Source organism: Eurosta solidaginis, chromosome 1 (genome assembly GCF_040869045.1).
Source record: "Eurosta solidaginis isolate ZX-2024a chromosome 1, ASM4086904v1, whole genome shotgun sequence".
Taxonomy (NCBI): domain Eukaryota; kingdom Metazoa; phylum Arthropoda; class Insecta; order Diptera; family Tephritidae; genus Eurosta; species Eurosta solidaginis.
In genome coordinates, this window is record NC_090319.1 from 82396774 (window position 1) to 82418028 (window position 21255).

General features: G+C 42.5%; 1 protein-coding gene across 7 annotated transcripts in view; it reads right to left on the reverse strand.

Moving 5' to 3' along the window:
• Alh (Alhambra) overlaps nucleotides 1–21255 on the reverse strand; it is a 279926-nt gene that overhangs the window by 257156 nt on the left and 1515 nt on the right. The window contains exon 1 of one of the 7 annotated variants that reach the window (XM_067758781.1): nucleotides 21135–21254. The exons of the other annotated variants lie outside the window; for them this stretch is intronic. The gene's annotated coding sequence lies outside the window, so the exon portion shown is untranslated. Of the gene's footprint in view, nucleotides 1–21134; nucleotide 21255 lie in introns of those variants that run through there. 7 annotated transcript variants of the gene reach the window in all.

A 21255-nucleotide genomic window follows, 5' to 3' on the forward strand; every position in this document is an offset into this window, starting at 1 on the left:
TAATCGCTACAACAACAACAACAACAACTAGGCTATTCAGTTGCGATTGTAGATTTGATCGAATGGTGTAGTGTAAATGTAATGTCACTAAACCTGCCGAAGTGCAAGTTCATTTGCTTTACAAGGAAATCATACCAATCCTACGAGTATGATTGATGATTACACAATTAACCAATTCATTAGTTTTGTAGACCTTGGGGTTACGATGGACCTCAAATATTCTTTGGCGAAACCTGAAGAGCTTGCGGGTATATTGCCGTGATGTCTCCGACTGTAAGCTGAGCGCAGATTTGCTAAACAATGCCTTTAAAGGTTGTTCTCCTTCTGCCAGCTAAGCCCCGCCCATTTCATGTAATTCGTCTCTTTATGTTGGTTCACCGTTCGAATTTGTCTCTGTATCGGAGTGTGATGTGATTAGATCAGTACTTAAAATTAAAGCTAATGCTACTGGTGGGGATGGTATACCAATCAAATTTATTATTATTGTACTACCAGTTATTGTTGGTACCTTATCCCAAATTATCAATCACGCCATCACAACCTCTTGCTTTCCATCCCTGTGGAAAATTACGTCCGTGCGACCAGTAGCGAAAACAAAGTCTGTGTGTAGCCCCAGTGATTTCCGTCTAATTAGCATCTTGTCTGCCCTGTCTAAAGTCTTTGAGCGTCTTCTGTATGATCAAATTTACCTACATATCCATAGTAATGGTGTGGTTTCCCCTTACCAATCTGGTTTCAGGGCTGGGCGAAGTTGCTCCACTGCCATGTTAAAAATCTTGGATGATATTCGCGTGTCATTTGATAAAAATCAGTTGACCCTGCTTTGTCTACTTGACTTTTCAAAAGCCTTTGATTCTGTTGATCATTTATTACTCTGTTCAAAGCTAGGTAGGTACTTTGGGTTTAGTAAAAATTCAGTTAAGCTTATGCGAAGTAACCTTACTGGTAGGTGCCAAAGAGTAATGACCAGTACGGATATCTCTGGACTAGAAGTTCTTACTTCTGGTGTTCCACAAGGCTCTATACTTGGCCCTCTTCTCTTTAGCCTGTTTATTAACGACATATTTTCGTCTTGCAACTATGTAAGTCTTCATGCTGATGATATTCAGCTGTATTTATCAGATTCCTTTGATAATATTGATACCCTTGCTCATAAGTTTAACACTGATCTGGAGTTGATTGCGAACTGGGCTGGAAGCAATAGTCTGCGCCTGAATCCCAATAAATCTTTTGTCCTGCCTATTGCAAGGTGATACCTTGCCCCTGCTGTACTTGAACATGATGCCCTTGCAGGTTGTTAGTAAAACTACTAACCTTGGCTTCGTGATTACTTCTAACTTATCCTGTGCTGATCACACAAATTCAGTTGTATGTAAAGTGTATGCCTCCTTAAGAAGTCTGAGGCTGACTGGTGCTTTTACACCTTTAGTCATTAGGCGGAGGCTCGCTATTCAACTACTGCTACCTATAATTTCATACTCCGAATTAGTCTATAATAAGTTGGATTCACAATCTGCCCACAAAATTGATGTGTTATTCAATCATATTACTCGGTATGTTTATGGTCTTAAGAGATATGATCACATCTCCAGTAAAGCCAGAAGCTGTATTTTTCTGTTTCGTCTTATGTCTTGTAAGTCTCCCTCTTGCCTGTTTGACAAACTTGTTTTCACGAGGTCTGATGTACCTGTCTGAGGTACCTGTGATTTAATTGTCCCTAACTTTAATTTCATAGCATCTACGAGGTTGTTCTTTGTCAACACTATAAGAACCTGGAATTCCATACCTGCCTCGTTAGGGGTAAGCTAAACAAAAGTAATTTCAAGCAAATCTTATTTTCCTATTTCGCAAATTCGGACTTAAATTCTGACCGACCATCTATAGGTTATTAATGATGCCTTATAAATATTATTACTATTATTACTAATGTTATTATTATTATTATTATGATTATTATTATTATTATTATTATTATTATTACTATTAGTGTTAATATTATTTATACATTTTTATTAATATATTTACACCTCTTTATATTGTTTACTTGATGTAGTTCATTACAATTTTGTTTTTTGTTGTACTATAAAAGATGTTAAGACTCATTGTACTAATTTTTATTTAAATAAGTGAATGAATGAATGAATAGAAGGTTGCGTGAACAGAGCAAAAGGGACTTTGGCGTTCGTCAAACGATTGTCTAAAGAATCCGATGATCCATATATTACTAAAACTCTCTTTATATCTTTGGTGCGGCCAATATTGGAATACGTTCGATAATCTAGAACCCTCGTTACCAGACGCACCGCGACAAATTAGAGTCGGTTCAAAAGCAATTCCTTAATTTTGCGCTAAGGGACTTACGATGGGACCCCTCAAGGATTCTTCCTCCATACTCCTGCCGTTTAAAACTTATTCAGCTCCCTACCTTACGGAGTCGTAGGGAGATGGTAGGTGTGTTATTTGTAGTAAAACTTATTAGAGGGATGGTAAATAGCCCTTTTCTGCTCGGTGAAATTTTATTTAATGTTCCCTTTCGACCATCTGGATATTTTCAACCGCTTCATATAAGCACATGCAGATCGAATTTTGAAATGCACGAACCTCTTCGTTGTCTGTGTACTGGTTTCAATAAGCACTGCAAAAACATTGATACGTGTGACACACTCTACGTAATAAAAAAATATCTGCTGACAACATTAAATACGCAATGATTTGGGTGGGTGGCTTGGAATCAAGTCCTTTCCAGCCTCCCACTCTTATCACCAGCTCCAGTAACTTTGGCCGGGTGGCTTGAAATCACGTCCTTTCCAACCTCCCACACATCGCAGCCGTCTTGTTGTGTGTCAAATATACATCAGCTGCTCGAAATCAAGTCTTATCACTAGCTCCAGTAACTTTGGTCGGGTGGCTTGGAATCACATCCTTTCTAACCTCCCACACATCGCAGCCCTACTTGTTATGTGTAAAATATACATCAGCTGCTCGAAATAACGTCCATTCCAACAGCACTAATAATCAATCCCCGTTGCTCGGCATCACAGTCCATCCCGACAACTGATTTAATAAGGTATATAGATATTTTATAATATAATTTTGTTAAATTTGTATGCTTCTGTAATTTATCTGTAATCCGTACTATATTTAGTCTGATTAATTGTTAAATTTGTAGACTAATAAATAAATAAATAAGTATATCGTAATATAAGAGAAGGAAAAATTATTATTTAAATTTCAAAATTTACTTAAGTATTACGCTAACACTGTTCATGGAATTGACAACAAACCATATTAAGTATACATAAATTATGAAATATTATAGTCCTATATATACAAATGATTTACTATGTCTAAAACTACAATTGTATGTTTCATATCAGTTAAAATGCCAGGACAACAGCAGTAGAAACAAGCACATGAAACAGCATGATGACATATGTCAGAAGAGGAAATGGATTCGTACTACAAATAGGATGGCAAGTTGCAACAGTAAAAGCGAAATTCAAATATCTCTATCATATACAAACTATAGTGTGGGTGGCAAATAGAATGTGGGCACAGGAATTGAAGAATTTAGGTCATAAATCTGGGATGCTTATATGTAGAAGACTTTGTACGGGTGTATATGCCAATATGCATGCGAAAGGATATGCACACATAAGTATGTGCATAGACACAAGTTTGTGGAAGTGTAGATGGGACACCCTTGTTTTATGTACACATTTCAATGCTCAACAACAAAGTTTCATAGCTATGTAGCTCGTGAAATGACAATATACAACAATGATGAACTATATATGAATATTTGCAGATATTATTCTGGGCATGTGTCCCCATTTCATGCAAAATGATAAGCAGAGCAGTTAGGGCTTTATAAAAAGAAGTATTGCTTGATTAAGTTGGGTTGAACTGACCGGTCAATAAAGACCTCACATAGACTGAATGTGTCCATAGTGTTACCAGAATTTTTTTGATGATGAAACGGAAGAAACCCAATCAGGTACCAGGACTTATGTTATAAAATACCTCCGTTCTCTTGGCAGATGCTAGAAATTTTCTAGAACCTAGCCTTAGTGCTGCCTCGAGATCTGGCAAACTCTGCCGCCCCTAATAACTGGAGCCTTGGACCTGGCCAGCGCAGGACACGAACACAGAACGTCTCAACCGTTATTTCCTACAGCTCGCATTTCCTACACCTGCTGTTACTGACGAGACCTATGACCACATGATCTTAGAAATTTTTCAGACCGGCACTTTTGTCCACGCCGTTCCTGCTTGATGGATCATGTGCAGCTCCTGTTCTATTGTCGTTTCAGCGAGTATTTAATTTAATTTATTTATTATTACGGCTGTTTAGACCTATTGCACCCTCCTTAGCCAACTCATCGGACTTTTCGATACCTTCTTTCCTTTATGACCGGGAACCCAGTATAGATGTGTAGGGTTAAATACCTACGTAGTTATTTCACCACACTTGCAACTACGAAGAAATACATACCTGTATATGCGATGTCATTCTGACAGGGTTCTCTGACGTTCAGATCGGAATAAAATTTGAAGTAACGACAGCGTTCTAAGAAATACATTTTGCAGACTTGATAATTTTCTCCAATCTTGTACTAATATACATTTTAATAAAACTATATTAAAATATAGATAACAATATCTATATCTGGTGACCCCGCAATTGAACAAGGATGACTAATGAAGGAGAAGAGAGGTTTATGGATGCTGGAAGTATGCTGCATATGGGGCGTCTCGCAGTCAAACCACCGCCATTTTGGTAACCTGACACACTATTATGGTTTTCCCAAGTAGAAGCGCAATTCATGCGCGCTGGAGTTTCAATGGACGAAACCAAATACTACACGGTCGTCGCCGAAATCGATTCGGCAATACTTTCACTTTCAAGTGATATAATCGCATTACCAGCTGCAACTGGCAAATACGAAGCATTGAAAGAAAGATTGTTGTCCGAGTTTAGTGAGTCCACTGAAAAACGACTTAAACGTCTCTTCGAGTCATGTGAGTTAAACGATAAGAAACCGACCGCGTTATTACGCGAAATGAAGGATCTGGCACACCAACGCTTAGACAAAGATATTTTGATGTCAATGCGGTTACGGCGTTTACCCACGCAGGTACAACAAATTTTGATAACACATGAAGAGGATGTCGAATCACTAGCGAAAAGAGCAGACAGCATAATGGAGGTAACAACGTCAAACGTAGTCAACACTGTCGAGACAGCAAACAGCATCATTGAAGGTAGCACTATCGCGGACCTTATATGTAGATTAGACCGATTAGAGCAGAATAATCGGCGACGAACCCAGCATTCGGTGCCAAATACCACTGGGCGCAATCACGCGGCGCAAGCAAACGGTAACGATATTTGTTGGTACCACTGCACATTTGGTGAACTGGCCACCAGGTGCCGCCAACCTTGCACTTACGTTAGAAATCGCGCAGAAAACTAATTAGCCCTCCGTTTAAGGCGGCCGACACGGAGGCTGACACAAATACCAGCCGTCTATACATAAAAGACAAAACTTCAGGCCTTAAATTTTTAGTAGACACCGGAGCTGGGGTTTCGGTGATCCCCACACCCCGAAACGCTGTAGAACAACCGTCCCCATTGAAAGTAATAGCAGCAAACAACACGCAAATTAACACGTACGGCAAAAAGAGTTTAACAATAGATTTAGGGTTTAGTCTGAGATTACAGTCGCCGACTATCATTCAAAGCGTTCAGACGTCGTTTTTCGCAGTAAATAGTTGTGACTAGCATTTTATCAGTGTGTTAAAGTTCCATTAATCTTTTTCGTTTACTTTACCCTCATTCGCCTTTGTTCTCACCAAACACACGTGTTTAACTAAATTAAAAATTTAATAAATCTTAGCAATAAGAATGGCGCCGGGACCTCCGGATAGGTCACCGAATCGCTTTTCTGCGTTAAGCGATTATTTAGACAACCCAAATCGGAAGAAACCAAAAATTAACCCTAAACAAGACAATTTCCCACAACTCCCGCAAAAGTGCTCTACAACTTATAACCCTAAATTCTTACTCATATCCTCAGCGGACAATGATAAACCACTATCCCAACTAAGCCCATTTGCAATCAAAAAGTCTATTGAAGCCATATCAACTGAAATAGAGTCAGTTACTCAACTTCGTGATGGTAATCTACTTGTGCTGGCGCGAAACGCCCAAATAGCAGACAGATTTCTAAAAACCAAGTCTTTCCCTAGCCTTTGCAAAATTAATGTAAAATTACATGACACTTTAAATGCGGTAAAGGGCATAATCTACGCCCTTGCCTTAAGCACGTCGAAGAAGACGAAATAGTGCGCGAAATGAAAGAACAACATGTCACAGGTGTATACAAATTTACACGCCAAATTGATGGCAAAACTATCCACACTGGGCAAATGGTTCTAACCTTTGATCTATACCGACTGCCTGAATCGGTAGAAGTAGCATGGTACAAAGTCAAGGTGCAACCTTATATTCCCAGTCCAATGCGTTGCAAGAGCTGCCAAAAACTAGGGCACACCAAAAAAAGGCGCACCAGCAACCCAATATGCGACAATTGCAACCTTCCGCCTTATAATCCTGACGCATGCGTCAGAACTCAATGCGCAAATTGCGCTGAAGAACACCCATCATCGGACCGAAACTGTCCAAAGTTTATCCAAGCCAGAGAAATCCTTAAAATTAAAACCATTGAAAAATGCAGCCTGAGCGAAGCACGCTTAAAATACAAAAATAGCTTATCACTATCGCAACGCCTAAATACCTACGCCAGTACCATAAAAAATGGCACATCCACCAATACAGACGCCACAAATCCTAAAGATAAAACACTTACCAAAAACAAACACCCTACCGACTCCAATTTACCTACAAACACCATTACAAACCACTCAACCAATCTAACCGAAAAGCCAAGTTCAAGCACCAACTTAAAAATAATACTACTCTCTCTCACTCTATAAACTGTTCAACCCCACAAACTAATAAACTACCTAACCAAAAAAGTTCAACATCAGAATCAAACCTCATACAACTAATGTCACCAATATCCGTTTTCATTCAAAATCTCCTAAAAAATAACGACTACTACGTCAAAGAAAATGACAAAAGCAACAAGCCCTGGAATAATCCATCGAGGATCATTAAATCAATCTCTCTAAAGTCCTCGCTTCTGTAAAGCTCGCCTCTACAAAAGACAGAGCACTCCCCTCTCTCCTCTCCCCAACCATGAACCTTAACATTCTCCAGTGGAATATGAAAGGTTTTTACAACAACCTCTCTGAACTACAGCTGCTAATCAAACAGCACAACCCAAGTCTTATCGCAATCCAAGAAACCCATTGCCCTCACAACCTAAACCCAGCTTACCTAAACAGTTACTCCACATACTTTGCAAATGCGATATCAAATACCACAGCCAAGCAGGGAGTGGGATTAGCAATAAGGAGCTACATACCACACAAAAAGATCGACGTAAACTCTCATCTCCAAGCGGTGATGATCGAAATCGAATTAAGCATCAAATTCACCGTGGCATCCATCAATATCCCCCCCTGTCAAAAATTCAGCAGCAGACTTAACCAACATTTTCGGATCAGTTAATACTCCCCTTATTGTGCTCGGCGATTTCAACGGTTGGAGCAGCCTATGGGGTGCTACCACCGACAATCACCGAGGACATATAATAGAAAGTGCTACAAGACTATCCGACCTGAGCGTTTTGAATGAAGGCAGTCCGACCCACTTTTCTACCCAATCCTCCTTTTCCCATGTAGACATTTCTCTTTGCTCTCCCCCATTGTTTCCACTAATAAAGTGGAACATATTAGATGACCTCCATAACAGTGACCACTTCCCGATAACCCTAAGTTTCTCCCAAAATCCCAATATTTCCTATCGCACCAAAATGCCACCAAAATTCCTCTTAGACTTTGCTGACTGGGAGAACTTTAAAAAAGAGGTCGACCTCGAACTAAGAGCCCGTGCTGAATCCAAGCGCACAAACCATGAAGCCTCTAATATAGCTAAAGCAATACGCAAAGCAGCAAACCACTGTATCCCTCAAGCATCACCCTGCGGAAGAAACCACGTACCCTGGTGGAATAAAGAACTCACGACACTAAGGAGAGAAAAAATGCAAGCTTGGCATAAATTTAAAAGAAACCCCATACACGCCAACCTTATAAACTTCAAAAAATTAAATGCCAAATTCCGGAAAGAAATGAAAATCCAAAAAAGGTGCAGCTTCCAAAAATTTACTGAGTCCATTTCTCCCAACTCCTCCGTGCCCGAAATCTGGAATAAAATTAACAAATTATGCCATAGAAATCCACACACACCTTTAGTTGCAATTAAAACCAACAACTGCATATCCTCTGACCCGTCCGCAATATCCAACGAGTTCGGTACAGTGTGGTCAAACCTCTCATCTGACGCAAACTTTTCAAATCACTACAGGGAATCAAAAAGTTATATCTTGAGCCAGGTGTCTCCTCTCACTAGAACACACCCAAAAGCTGATTTAATCGAAAAACCAATCACACCAATCGAACTGCTAACTTGCATCGGTAAAGCAAAGGGTAAAACCCCCGGCTATGACCGGATATCTTATAAAATGATTAGTGAAATGCCGGAAACTGGTATATCCCGACTGTTGCAGCTTTATAACAATATCTTGGATACCAGTATCATCCCCCATAATTGGAAAATTGCCACCATTATTCCAATACCAAAGCCAAATAAGAACTCTCTTTCAACCGATGGGTACCGCCCCATTTCACTTCTCTCGTGTCTTTCCAAAGTTATGGAAAAGATAGTGGCAAACCGAATCGCATGGTTCACTGAAAAACAACACCTCATCGAACCCAATCAAGTTGCTTTTAGACCCAACAGAGGCTGCACTGACGCTCCACATTGATTTTTTTGTTACAAAAGTCCTCTCAGCCCGTAACCATGTATCCATTCTTTCGCTAGATAGAATTGGCCCTCACGTAATCTTAAACCGCCTCCGCTCATGGGGAGTAGGCCCAAAAATATTTCACTTCGTTAAATCCTACCTAACTAATCGAAAGTTTCGAGTAAAAATTAGAAATGTATTCTCCGATGTATACCCACTGGAAAATGGTATACCCCAGGGCTCACCATTATCCGTGATCCTGTTCAGCATAGCATTCAATGAAATAAGCAACATAATACAATCTAATAGTGTTGTAGACCATTGCCTTTATGCAGACGATGTCTATATACTCTGCAAAAGAAGCAACAACATAGAAACCAAGTTAATCTTCAAAAACTTAATAAAGGATATCATGGACTGGGGCGATTACTCCGGTGCCATGATATCCTTAGAAAAAACTAAAAACATTCACATATGTAGAAAACAGTCATGCGATTTTCCAGCCATATTTTGACAATAAATAACGTAGAGATCGAAAATGTAAAGAGACTAAAAATCTTAGGTATCACATTCTCGCATAATTATAAGTGGATAAGTCACTTTACTAATTTAAAAAAAGTATTAGCTGCCAGAATTAACATTATTACGTACCTTGCTAGTAAAAAATGTCATGTACACATTAATACTCTTATATACTTAACAAAAACGTTAGTGCTAAGCAAAATTGACTACGGGCTCTTCCTCTTTTGGAACTCTCCTAAATCAACCATCAATATTATAAAGCCAACATACCACCAAGCAGCACGAGCAAGCGTCTACGCATTTCGTACAACGCCCACAAAAAACATCTTAGCTGAAGCCGGCTTACCAACTTTCGAAGAAAGAATATACCAAGTCCATACAAGACTCGTACCCAAACTCCTCATTCCAACCAACTCGATTGTCGATTGTGACAAAAAAAAATATTCTCTGCGGGAAAGGACATCAAAGATTTCCTTCTACCATGCATCATATACTTGAAATCGCCATAAAGCTAGAGTTACCAAACCCAGTGGAGAACTATCAAGCACAAAACCCAACATGGCAAATCAAAAAAACATCATGTGACCGTTCTCTATCTAAATTTAAAAAAAGTTGTACGACACCAGAAGTTTTCCACACTATGTTTCAAGAGCGTAAAGAATACTACCAAGCACAAAAATGGACCTTGTGGTTCACAGACGGTTCAAAATTAGACCAACTACCGGCGAGTTTCGCAGTAGTAGACACAAATGGTGACCCCCTTAGGGTGCAAACCCTACTGGACTGCGCATCTGTTTTCACTGCAGAAGCAGTCGCAATCAGCTGCGCAATATCTATGGCGTCAGAAAACAACTATAAAACCCTCATATGCACCGACAGCCAGTCTGTCTTACAAGCTGTTCAAAACCCAATATCAGACTATCCGACGATAAGCAGAATTTGAGATGCACTCATCGACAAAGAGGCAACAATACGCCTACTTTGGATACCAGGCCACATCAATATACATGGAAACGAAATGGCAGACAGAGCAGCAAAACTAGCTTCAAAAGCCCCAGTAACAAAAAACGACACATGCGAAAGAAAAGACATGCGCACCACAATTAAACGACACCTAAACGCTAAAATAAAACGAGAATGGCAAGACTACACGCACCATCATTACACTGCCATAAACAGAGAATTTACAACTCCAAAATACCCGACCGGCATTTCGAAATCTCGCACAAAACTTTTCTCATGCCTACGCCTTGGCCATACTGTGGACACCCATTCACATCTCCTTACCGGTGAACCAGCGCCAGTCTGCGCACACTGCGGCGATACCATGTCATTAAAACACATATTCATAGACTGCCCTGCTTTAATAGATGTCAGAAACCAATACTTCAAAAAAAACTGGACTGAGCTCCTAAAAAATGCAACCATTGAGAATATTAACTATCTATGACTTCATCAAACACATCAGAGCCCGAGTTTGAGTGATCTAAAAGTTTATTTTTACATTAACGTATATACGTATATACTATTTTTACTTATATATTATATATCTTCACCTAGCTTTTTTATATAATACAACCTAGTAAACTTTACATATAATATTTCTCAAAGAGCTGATAGCCCTGGCAGCTAATGCTCCTTTAATGTTAACATGTTTATTTAGTTAATTTGTTAATAAAAAATAATAATAATAATAATAGTAGTCTGAGATTAGATCAAAGGCTCTCGTCAGAGTGCCACTACATAAAGATCAGCATGCATACAGAACAGGCAGGTCGACAGAAACTGCACTGTATCAGCTGTCCACAGAAATCCAAAGTGCGTTCGAGTGCGGGGAGATAACTCTATGCGCATTTTGGACATAGCATGTACACGACAACACGACACACGAAAGTGTGAATCGGGTAATCGAGAGAAGAGATATACAGCGTCCAATCCGTATGTGGATAAACGCCTTATTGCGTACGAGGATTGCCGAAACCTCAAGTGGGGACGGTACAGTAGAGATTAAAACAACGAAAGGATGTCCACAAGGGGGCGTCCTGTCACCCCTGCTGCGGAGGCTGGTAGTAGATGAACTTCTACAGAGGCTCTCAGACAACGGAATCCGATGTCAGGGGTACGCGGATGATATTGTTATCATTGTAAGGGGCAAATTTGAGAGCACCCTTTGCGACATAATGCAAAGGGCATTGAGGTTAACGAAAGAATGGTGTACTGAGGTGGGGCTAAGCATCAACCCTCACCAGGAAAAGGAAACTGGAAGGGATTAGGCAAATCACAATGGATGGAGTACAGATGGAGTACACGTCTGAGGTGAAATACTTGGGTGTCACGTTTGACTCTAAGCTCTTATGGATGAAACACGTCGACAACACCATATCAAAGGCCACAAGAGCAATAATGGTGTGCAGACGTATTGCAGGAAGATCCTGGGGATGCAGCCCAAAGATCCTAAGATGGATGTACACTATGATAGTGAGACCTATCATAGTGTACGGAGCAGTTGCGTGGGCATCAAGAACAACCATGGTGACCGTACAAAAATCGCTCACGAAGCTTCAACGCTTAGCGTGTGTCTGCATTACGGGAGCCATGCGAACATGCCTGACGACAGCAATAGAAGTGCTGCTTGAGTTAACGCCCTACATATAATAATTGAGCAGGCAGCCAGTACTTTAGTAAACATAGCTAAAGATGGATGTGGAAGAGGCAAAGTGATACAGTCACGGAGCATGGCGAAGCTGCAGGAGCAGATTCCACTTATCCAACTTCCCAGAGATGATACGAGGAAGATAATTAAGTTTGAGAAGCGCTTCAAAATAGAGCTGGGGAACAAATGTACGTGGGACACCTCCAGGATTGAAGCGCTTCACCAGGAACACACTATAATATTGTACACCGATGGCTCGAAGACACCGGAGGGCATAGGAGCGGGGATCTTCGGGCCCCCAACCAAAATATACCTACCACTCGGAAAATATCCGAGCATCTTCCAGGCCGAAGTTTTCGCCATAAGCCGGTGTGCAGAGATAAATTTAGAGCGGGGATATACCAACGAGAAAATCGCTCTACTCAGCGACAGTCAGGCTGCACTCAAGGCATTAGCTTCGGTTGAGTTTAAATCATCAACAGTCCTTGAGTGCGTGGAGAGATTAACAATCTAGGAGTCAATAACACCATCTGTCTGGCATGGGTACCTGGACACAGAGGAGTGTGTGGTAACGAGCGAGCGGACGAGCTTGCCAAGTTGGCAGCGGCCGGAAAGCCAATAGGACCCGAGCCTATGGTGCCAATAGGGTCACATACAATAAGGGAGGACTTTATACAAAAGGAGGCGTGCCTCAGAGAACAACACTGGCGCGAAAGTCCAGGACTTCGGCAGGCAAAGGCACTAATAGGAGGGTACAACTCGAAGCGATATAAGGCTATGATTAACCTCCCAAAAAGTAGCCTTAGGATTGTAACAGGTATACTCACAGGTCACTGTAGGCTAAAGAGCCATACGCATAAATTGGGCATATCAGCTAGTAGCCTCTGTCGATTTTGTGATGTCGAAGAGAGTCTGCAGAACACATCCTGAAGGAATATGAGGCAGTCGCGAGACGAAGACTTAGAATCCTAGGATCATCCAAACTAGAAAATAGTCACATACACTCTCCGAAGCCGGGAGCCATTCTGGATTTTCTCAGAGAACTCGGCTTGGATGAAGTGTTGTAAAGAGAATTGAGGGCACAATAGACCAATAGGTCGCTAACCTCACAACATCTATCTCTCTATCTAGGGTTTAGTCGGAATTTTACATGGCTTTTTATTGTAGCCGACGTATCGTACCTTAAACTCGCCATGTTCGCACCAGACTGAGAAAAAAGTTTCAAAATGAAAGCAACAGGAAAAAACCATACCTACACATGTTTTAATGAAGTTCTGTTAGCGAGAAAGTACTTTGCGTGGTATAAGTCCGATTGCCGTTGGATGAACTTATTGGAGTTTTTGGAATAAAACAAGAGAATACTGGTGAGAAGCCGTCACAGAGCATCGATGGCCACATCGCAAATAACTTACAGTGCTTCGTCACACCATCCAATAGGCGTGACCATACCTTCACGGGTCTAGGCAGGACGTGGATACATTTTGTATATAGAAGCAGATTTTGGATACGTTTTTATGTATCATGTTAGTTTGTTGGTGTATTCACAAAGATATTCAACCAAGAAGAAGGGTGTCTCGTTGTGAGGTTGCTTACTTCCTTTAAAATTATACTAGCCGTCATTATAACAAATATTATAAGTTTTTGAGATGCATGTAAATATCACTTGTTGTTGTTGTTGTAGCAGTGCTTCGCCCGACCTAATAGTTGCGACCGATCACAAATTGTCATCAATATCCTCTAACGGGAGTCCAAGGAATCTTGCCGTTTCAACAGGGTGGACCATAATGAAAGGGGTGTTGGTGTCATGTGGGGACACATTGCAAGCGGGGCATACATTTTGTATGTCGGGGTTAATTCTGGATAGGTAAGAGTTTAACTTGACACAGTAACCAGAACGAAGTTGAGCTAGAGTGACTCGCGTTTCCCTGGGGAGAATGCGTTCCTCTTCCGCAAGTTTTGGGTACTGTTCTTTGAGTGCTGGATTCACCGGGCAATTTCTGGCATAAAGGTCCGACGCCTGTTGGTGGAGTTCCCCAAGGACCTACTTGTGTTTTTTTGCTTCATATGGCTGAGTTCTTAGGTGCCGTATTTCCTCAAAATGCTTACGGAGATGACTCCTTAAGTCCCTAGGCGGTGTTGGCTCAAAAAATATGTAAACATATTAATAATAAATATCTATCTATCTATCTATCTATCTATCTATTAATCAGATGGCTGTTGGGATGCCCAGGTTCCTGGGTATTCACCAGGAACTGTTTGGTTAGCATCTCATTTTTCTCCCTGATGGGGAGTATTCTCGTAAGTATGTAGATGATGTTCTGGGGACATAAGAAGACAGCCCGTGTCGGTTCTGAGAGCAGTATTTTGGCAGGCCTGTGGCTTCTTCCAGTGGGTTATTTTTAGGCTTGGCGGCCATATAGGGGACGCGTAGCATGCAATCGGCTGGACAATTGCTTTGTATGTGGTAATGAGCGTTTCTTTGTCTTTTCCCCAAGTACTGCCAGCAAGGGATTTTATTACGGCTCTGGATTTTCGGTACAATTGCGGCTGCGTGCTCATCAAAATGTAGATTCTGATCAAACGTCACACCCAATATTTTGGGGTGTAGGACAGTCGGTAGCGTAGTGCCATCGTCGTGGATGTTCAAAATTGTCGCCATTTGGGACGTCCATATTGTAAATAAGGTCGCGGAGGATTTAGTCGGTGATAATGCCAGGTTTCGCGAGGCGAAAAAAACTGGAGATCAGGGAGGTAGCCATTTATTCTGTCGCAAAGCTCATCGCTCTTTGGGCCTGGGCCTGCGACCATTATTGTGCAGTCATCGGCGTAGGAAACGATAGTAACTCCTTCTGGTGGCGAAGGTAGCTTAGATATGTAGAAATTAAACAAAAGTGGGAATAGGCCACCACCCTGTGGCATCCCCTGTTTAATTCTTCTTGGTTTTGATGTTTCATTTCTAAATTGCACCGATGCCTGCCGACCACCCAGATAATTTGTGGTCCACCTTTTAAGACATGGGGGAAGAGTAGACCCTTCAAGATCTTGCAGAAACGTGCTATGGTTGACCGTATCAAGAGCTTTTAATAGGGGTAGCGCAACGAGTACTGTTCTATGGTGGGGGTTTAGATTTAAACCGCAATTTATCTGGGTGCTGGTGGTGGTGCTATGGAGTTTTTTGAAGCCATGCTGATGACACGCTAGCTGCAAATTTGCTTTAAAGTAGGGGAGCAAAATGGATTCAAGCGTCTTTGCTACTGGCGATAGGAGATATCGGGCGATATGACTCTCCTATGTTAGTTGGTTTACCAGGCTTTAGTAGCGGGACTGCCTTGGCCATTTTTCATTTTTCGGGAATGACAAAGGTGGAAAGAGACAGGTTGAAGACATGCGCTAAATATTTGAAACCCTCTTTCCCTAGGCTTTTAAGCATCGGCATGGCTATGCCGTCTGGGCCCACTGCTTTGGATGGTTTAGCATGACATTTGGTAATTGGTGACGCGCTGAATTTATGTTCATGTGCGTATCTGTTGGCCCTCCGTCCATCTTTGTCGACCGTAGAATGCATTATATATTGTCGGCAGAAAACGCTCGCGCATTTTTTTCGCTTCCGACAGCACTTTATCGCCAAAGGCGATGGAAACTTTGTCATTGTGCCTAGACGGATTCCGGCAAGAGGTTACAACCGCTTAGGTGCTCCTCCCATTTCGCCCGCTTGTGTTCATCCACAAGCAATCTGATGCCTTGGTTTATTTCCCTGTTTTGGGGGTCGCCGGGATCGAGCTGTCTTATAAGGTCACGTTCTCTCGCTAAATTAGTGGCCTCCGCCGGGAAGTGGGGCCGAATTTCGGGAATTCTACCAGCGGGAAGTGAATGCCATAGATCGTGACGGGCATTGTAATCGCCTGAGATAATGCGATTGCTCCCAGTGAGTAAGGCGCTGATATTAGGGCGGTATCCACTGGGGCAGGAGATGTAGATGTTGATGATTTCTAGCTTTGCAATGCCTGACCGGCCAGATAAGCCTGACGTTCTAAGACTCTGTCCCTGCGGTCGATGCCGGGATCAAATATATGATATTGCACAGAGTGATTTATGATAAACGGGAGGCCGTCTCCATTTCCGCTCTCGCGACCTTTTCTTTGGACATTATACCCAGAACAGGTCTGCAGTGCAGATCTTGCTGTGAGTTTCGTCTCTTGAATCGCAGCAATGCGGATGTTGTGCCGCTTCATGAAATCGACTATCTCCGTAATCTTCCCAGTTAGTCCATTACAGTTTAACTGCAGAATTCTGAAGTGCATGAGGGGAGACGTCGCCACTCTGGGGGTGACGGGTGACTGCGCCTGGGTTGAGGAAGGCTAGGACGCAATTTCTGTTGTGGCCCTGGGACTGGCGTTGTTGTTGTTGTTGTAGCAATGCTCGCCCCACCTAATAGCCGCGACCGATCACAAATTGTCATCAATATCCTCTAACGGGAGTCTAAGGAAACTTGCCGTTTCAACAGGGGTGGACCATAAGGAAAGGGGTGTTAGAGGCGTTGGTTCCACATTACAATTAAAGAGATGGTTGGTGTCATGTGGGGACACATTGCAAGCAGGGCATACATTTTGTATGTCGGGGTTGATTCTGGATAGGTAAGAGTTTAACCTGTTACAGTATCCAGAACGAAGTTGAGCAAGAGTGACACGCGTTTCCCTGGGGAGTATGCGTTCCTCTTCTGCGAGTTCTGAATATTTTTCTTCAAGTACTGGATTCACCGGGCAATTCCCGACATAAAGGTCCGACGCCTGTCTATGGAGTTCACCAAGGACCTGCTTGTGTTTTTCCGCTTCATACGGCTGGGTTCTCAGGTGCCGTATTTCCTCAAAATGCTTACGGAGATGACTCCTTAGGCCCCTAGGCGGTGCTGGTTCGTCAATCAGATGTCTGTTGGGATGCCCAGGTTTCTGGGTATTCAACAGAAACTGTTTGGTCAGCATCTCATTTCTCTCCCTGATGGGGAGTATTCTCGCCTCATTATGCAGATGGTGTTCTGGGGACATAAGAAGACAGCCCGTGGCGATTCTGAGAGCAGTATTTTGGCAGGCCTGTAGTTTCTTCCAGTGGGTGGTTTTTAGGCTTGGCGACCATATGGGTGACGCGTAGCACGTAATCGGCTGGCTAATTGCTTTGTATGTGGTCAAGAGCGTTTCTTTATCTTTTCCCCAGGTACTGCCAGCAAGGGATTTGAGGATTTTATTACGGCTCTGAATTCTTGGAACAATTGCGGTTGCGTGCGCACCAAAATGTAGATCCTGGTCAAACGTCACACCCAAGATTTTGGGGTGTAGGCCAGTCGGTAGCGTAGTGCCATCGACGTGGATGTTCAATATGGTCGACATTTGGGGCGTCCATGTTGTAAATAAGGTCGCGGAAGATTTAGTCGGTGGAGAGATCAGGGAGATAGCCGTTTATTTTATTGCATAGCTCATCGATCTTTGGGCCTGGGCCTGTGGCCATTATTGTGCAGTCATCGGCGTAGGAAACGATTGTGACTCCTTCCGGTGGTGAAGGTAGCTTAGATATGTAGAAATTAAACAAAAGCGGGGATAGGACACCACCCTGTGGCACCCCTTGTTTAATTCTCCTTTGTTTTGATGTTTCGTTTCTGAATTGCACCGATGCCTGCCGACCACCCAGATAATTTGCGGTCCACCTTTTAAGACATGGGGGAAGGGTAGACCCTTCCAGGTCTTCCAGTAACGAGCCATGGTTGACCGTATCAAAAGCTTTTGATAGGTCTAACGCTACGAGTACTGTTCTATGGTGGGGATATTGATTCAAACCGCAATTTATCTGGGTGCTAATGACATTTAGCGCGGAGATAGTGCTATGGAGTTTTCTGAAGTCATGCTGATGAGGGGCTAGCTGCAAATGTGCTTGGAAATGAGGGAGCAAAATGGCTTCAAGCGTCTTTGCCACTGGCGATAGGAGAGATATCGGACGATATGACTCACCTACGTTAGCTGGTTTCCCAGGCTTTAGTAGCGGGACCACCTTGGCCATTTTCCATTTCTCGGGTATGACAAAGGTGGAAAGAGACAGGTTGAAGACATGCGCTAAATATTTGAAACCCTCTTTCCCTAGGTTTTTAAGCATCGGCATGGCTATGCCGTCTGGGCCCACTGCTTTGGATGGTTTAGCGCGACCAATGGCGTCCTCAACCTCTCTAGCGGTGATGGTAATTGGTGACGCGCTGAGTTTGTGTTTATGTGCACGTCTATTGGCTCTCCGTCTATCTTTGTCGACCGTAGGATGCATTATATATTGTCGGCAGAAAGCGGTCGCGCATTTTTTCGCATCCGACAGCACCTTATCGCCAAAGGCGATGGAAACATTGTCTTTGTGCTTAGTCGGATTCGATAGGGAATTTACGGTGGACCAAAGTTTACCTACACCGGTAGAGAGGTTACAACCTCTTAGGAGCTCTTCCCATTTCGCCCGCTTGTGTTCGTCTACAAGCAATCTGATGCGTTGGTTTATATCCCTTATTAGGGGGTCGCCTGGAACAAGCTGTCTTATAAGGTCGCGTTCCCTCGCTAAGCTCGCGGCCTCCGCCGGGAAGTGGCGTCCTTGGGCAAGCATTGGGGACCCGGATGATTTGGGTTTGCGACCTGGCAACATGGCGCGATGAAACCCGTCGGGGGGTTGCCGTCGCGGAGACCAGAACATCTAGGAAAGTGGTACCACCCAAGGCAGGGGCTGCATTGGGCGGATGTCGCAAACGTATATATTGTGCTGGCAAACGGTGCAAACGGAGGTAGGGACTAAGAGTCTGTTTCCCTGACCTACACGATTGCTACCGGAAAAGAGGGGGAAGAAGACGGGGGCAGGGGCTGATGCTCAGCATGCTACCGACTCTACTACGAAGATAGTAGTTATGAGTGGTAGCAGCTGTTTGAGTTGTTGGTGCCGCGGGGCGCGAGCAGAAGCGGGTGGGATTCAAGGGGTTGTGTAGCGCAATATATAGCTTCTCCAACCCAATTGTCAGCCTCCCCTTCGAGCGGCAAATGCCGTTTCACTAACAGACGAGGCTCTGGCGACCCCAAGCTCCTCATGGAACTTGGGGGTGGGGAGGGAGGGATGGCCTGAAGGTTTAATGTGGCAATATAAATCGTTCCCGAGATGGTAGGGCCAGCACCTTAATGGTGCTGTGTTACCGGAGCGTATCGGATCTGTATCCGACAAAGGACCATCACATCGATAACACCAAAGCCTTCGGGGAGTAACCTAATCGCTACAACAACAACAACACCAACAACAACAGCAGCAGCAGCGGGTACTTGTGGATTGCTGAGCAGCGGGGCTGCTGGCAGGTAGTGGGGGACGCTTAGGCGTAGACTACGGGACGCCCTTGGGCGTGAACAGCAAGGAGCCACAAAGGATTTATAAAAGTTACGTGGACGTCGGGTTTTGGGATCAAGCCCAGAACAACCTTTCCGATGCAACCATCCCTTACACGAGACACACTGACCAGAGTATGACCGTCCTAAAAAGATTCTTTTCCGGCAGATGAAGCAAAACCATTTCTCAGGGTCGGGGTCAGGAGACGGACCCGCATTGGATTCGATACCTTCCCGGAGCAAGAGAATATGGAGCTGTCCAGCTGCAAGGAGCTGCTGGTAGGATGACCATTTGTGGGAGGGACGCTACAAATTAAATGGGGTTACACTGAAATGACAGGAAAAATTCCGAGTCGCTCCGGTACATAGAACCGACTGCCTTGGGAAGCGAATCTGCTTGCTTTGGTTATGGCTACTACTTTCGTCTGAAACACACTACAGTGACTTGGGTTGTGGGGTTTGTTTATTTTCGGATCAACTGAGTATATCGGAGATCCTACTTCTTCCATTTGTTTGGAACCATCGGTGTCAACATGTACCTCTATTGTGGCTCTACCATGCTTTTCGAAGCGCGATACGTAGGTAGTCTGTTCGCCCTTGGGTAAAATAAATCAAACTTAGTATATTAAAAAATGGAACAAGTGCAGTATACGGACAATGCTGATATAAAAAAAACGAAAAATTGAGATCGATAGGTATTAATAAAAGAAACATAACGGTATATTTTTTTGTTGGGCAAACAACAACAACAAAAGTTTTTAAAGGTCAAAGTTCATAATAAGCTTTTTTTTTATCTAAATTACTTCTAAAGTATTGAACCGATTTTCAAAATTTTGACGTCGTTGGATATGTTTTTCCAATAACTTTCATGTGATGGATATCTTAAGTATATAACTGCAAAGAATTTCCTGAAATAATATAATTTTTTAAGAACATCAAAATTTTTAAAAACTTAATTTTTTTTAATTTAATTGCTGTATTAAATATATGAAAATATAGTTTGGTAGATGGGAAATAATTTAAGCTTTCATTTAAAATTATATATAATATCCTTAGTCCCATCAATGCAATACCAACTGTCCTGTTCCTGGTATACCAAAACTTAATTTTGGGCAAATTAACAGTAATTCTGCGCAGAACACATGGTATTTGTTTCCTTTATGTGCAGAACACCTTTCCGAGTTGGAGGCCTTCGGCCGCGCTTATTTAAATAACCCTGGGCTACGCCATGCCAAGTCCGGGTGGTTGCTTGAACCGTGGCAACATGCCACGGTACGCACTCTTTTGCGCGTTTTTAGGTGCAGCCTAATAAAATTACAACAACCATGTTTTGAAAATGGCAATAAGGCCATACTGGCTTTATTTCAATATACGTACACATACATACATATGTACAAATAAATATGCGTAATTTACTTAGTAAATATAGCACTTTTAAACATCGAATTTTTTAAGTATTTTACGGGATAGGAATACAAACAGCATATCAAATGAAAGGTAATTTTACTACCTATACAATTTTGAAAATCGGTTCGATACTTAAAGAGAAATTTAGATTTAAAAAATGCTTCATATGAACTTTGACCCTTAATAACTCCTGTTATTGTCATTTGCCCACAAACAAAATTGTGTAGTTATACTCACCTTGACCATGTCTATCAATCCTCATACTTCATTTTTTATTTTGGAATTGTCCGTATACTGCACTTAAGCCGATTTTTATATGCAAAAGCTATTCTAATATATTCTATGTTTGCTTTAAGTT